Genomic DNA, 3,396 nt, shown 5'->3' on the forward strand with positions numbered 1-3,396 from the left:
CTGCCCCCTCGTGGCCGCTTTTCTATTTCTTCCCCACCCCCATCGGCGGGGGAGGGGGCGGCAGGGAGGCCGCCTGCGGGCAGTATTCCAGGAGGGGGAGGGGCGGGGACAGACCGGTACGGTAAGGCACGGTAAGGCACGGTAAGGTACGGATCGAGGATCGGGATCGGGGTCGGGGTCGGGGTCGGGGTCGGGGTCGGGGTCGGGGTCGGGGTCGGGGTCGGGGTCGGGGTCGGGGTCGGGGTCGGGGTCGGGGTCGGGGTGGCGGCGGAGTTGTTTTCATTTCACTCCCTGAGCGGTCGAGCGCGCGCGACTGTATGACAATGACCAGCTCTCTGAGAAAGTCCTTTGGTTTCTGTTTTGCTTGATTTTTATTTGATTTTATTTTATCTATCTATTGATTCATTGATTCATTCATTCATTTCCCCCCCCCCCGCCCCCCCCTTTGGGGCGGCGGCGGCGGCGGCGGCGGCGGCGGCGGCGGCGGCGGCGGCGGCGGCGGCGGCGGCGACGACGTGGAGCACTCTGGGAGTTGTGGTCCACCCGCCCTCTCCGGCTCTACAGGAAGACGGACTCGGCCTCGAAACCGGTTAGACCAGTACAGGCACGCCCGGCTTTCGGTCCCACCCCCACCCCCACCCCCACCCCCACCCCCACCCCAAGAAATCAATAAATCAATCCATAAATCGATCATTCGTGTAGTCCGAGTCATCATCCGCGCCGCCAGGGGTTGGTTGGGGAGAGGGGGAGTCTCTGGAGGGGGGGGGGGGAGGGAGGGAGGGAGGGAGGGAGGGAGGGAGGGAGGGAGGGAGGAATCCCAGAGGTTTCCTTTCTCGAGAAGAACTCCGAGGGAGTGCTGCGTGGGAGGCCGACTCCTATTTGGGGTCCAAAGGGGAGTGAGATGGCATTCTGAATTCAAGAAACCAACGGGACCTACCTGACCTGCCTGACTGAGGGATTGTCCACGAATGAGTTCATGGAAGGGCGGGGGGCAGTGGGGGGCGAGGAGGCGAGCGCGTGGCCCGGGGAACAGTGCCACGGGGCTTCAGCATAGAGCACTTTCCCTGGGAGGGAGGCGGAGAGTGTGGCGGCACCAGGAGAAGAGGCCCGAGCTAAGTGACTGCGCCAGGCCCTTGAACACTGCACCCCGATTTCAAGGGACGGGCATTCCTCCCTGTCGACACCCACTTCATGCTTCCTCCCTTCCTCCCGGTACCTCACTCACGCAGCTTTTCTATTTTGCAAAGAAAAAAAAAAAAACTTTTCCATTTTGTCCTGTCTGTACTACTCAGGATGTGCTCTTGTGCCGGCTGGCTTTTCCTCTTTTTTTTTTTTTTTTTTTTTTTTTTTTTTTTTAAATCAATTTCTTCACGATGGATCACCGGGAGGCACAGGGACAGACTGACAAACTTTCGTGCTCCCGGGTCCGTCAGACCATGACCCGGGAGGGAGTGAGTGCGTACCCGTCCGTCCACCCGTGCCGTGGCTCCACCAGCAAGATCCAGATCCAGGCCCTGCTTTTCTCTTTGGTCCTGTCGGCGCTCGGGATGTACTCTTTGGCTGGCTGGCTGGCCGGCCGGCCTGCTGGCTGGCTTCTCTCTCTCTCTCTCTCTCTCTCTCTCTCTCTCTCTCTCATAAATTTATTTTTTTAATAAATCACACACACACACACATATATATACACACACATATATGTGTATATATATATATATATATATATATATATATATATATATATATATTTCTCTTTTTGGTCCTGTCGGTACCTCCTCAGGATGTACTCTTTTCCTTGCCGGCTTGCTGTCTGACTGGCTGGCTTTCCTCTTTTTTTTTTTTTTTTTAATTTTTTCACGAAGGGACAAGCTGGAGGGACAGGGACAGACTGACAAACTTTCGTGCTCACGTGTCTGTCTTACCATGATCGGCGACATACCATCATCCAGTACCCATCCCTCCACCCGTGCCCATGCTCCACCGCCCCTATCCAGGCCCTGCTTCTCTGTTTTGTTCTGTCGGTGTTCAGGGTGGACTCTGTCGCTCGCTTGCTGGTTTGTTGCTTGCTTGTTGGCTGGCTAGCTTGCTGGCTAGCTAGCTTGCTAGCTTGCTAGCTCGCTTGCTTGCTCGCTTTCTTGGCTTTGCTGGCTTGCTTATTGACATGAACTCACGTATTTTTTTTTTTTTTAATGTAGTCATTATGACACGATTCCATGAGTCAGGATGCACTCTTTTCCTTGCCGGCTTGCCGGCTGGCTGGCTGGCTGGCTGGCTGGCTGGCTGGCTGGCTGGCTGGCTGGCTGGCTTTCCTCTTTTTCTTTTTTTTTTATATATTTTTTTAAATAATTTTTTTTCACGATGGATCACCGGGAGGCACAGGGACAGACTGACAAACTTTCGTGCTCCCGGGTCCGTCAGACCATGACCCCGGGAGGGAGGGAGTGCGTACCCGTCCGTCCAACCGTGCCCGTGCTCCACCAGCAACATCCAGGCCCTGCTTTGCCTCTTTGGTCCTGTGTGCGCTCGGGATGTGCTTTTTGGTTGGCAGGCTGGCTTCTCTCTCTCTCTCTCTCTCTCTCTCTCTCTCTCTCTCTCTCTCTCTCTCTCTCTCTCTCCCTCCCTCCCTCCCTCCCTCCCTCCCTCCCTCCCTCCCTCTCATAAACCTATTTTTTTAATAAATAGCTTTTTTATGTATATAATTCTCTATTTGGTCCTGTCGGTATCTCCTCAGGATGTACTCTTTTCCTTGCCGGCTTGCTGGCCGGCCGGCTGGCTTTCCTCTTTTTTTTTTTTTTTTTTTTTTTAAATTTTTTCGCGAAGGGACAAGCTGGAGGGACAGGGACAGACTGACAAATTTTCGTGCTCACGTGTCTGTCTTACCATGATCGGCGACATACCATCATCCAGTACCCATCCCTCCACCCGTGCCCATGCTCCACCGCCCCTATCCAGGCCCTGCTTCTCTATTTTGTTCTGTCGGTGTTCAGGGTGGACTCTGTCGCTCGCTTGCTTGCTTGTTTGTTGCTTGCTTGTTGGCTGGCTAGCTTGCTGGCTTGCTAGCTTGCTGGCTTGCTAGCTCGCTTGCTTGCTTGCTCGCTTTCTTAGCTTTGCTGGCTTGCTTATTGACATCAACTCACGTATTTTTTTTTTTTTTTTAATGTAGTCATTATGACACGATTCCATGAGTCAGGATGCACTCTTTTCCTTGCCGGCTTGCTGGCTGGCTGGCTGGCTGGCTGGCCGGCCGGCTGGCTTTCCTCTTTTTCTTTTTTTTTTATATAATTTTTTTAAATAATTTTTTTTTTCACGATGGATCACCGGGAGGCACAGGGACAGACTGACAAACTTTCGTGCTCCCGGGTCCGTCAGACCATGACCCGGGAGGGAGTGAGTGCGTACCCG

Source organism: Sorex fumeus, unplaced genomic scaffold, assembly GCF_029834395.1.
Source record: "Sorex fumeus unplaced genomic scaffold, SorFum_2.1 ptg000347l, whole genome shotgun sequence".
Taxonomy (NCBI): domain Eukaryota; kingdom Metazoa; phylum Chordata; class Mammalia; order Eulipotyphla; family Soricidae; genus Sorex; species Sorex fumeus.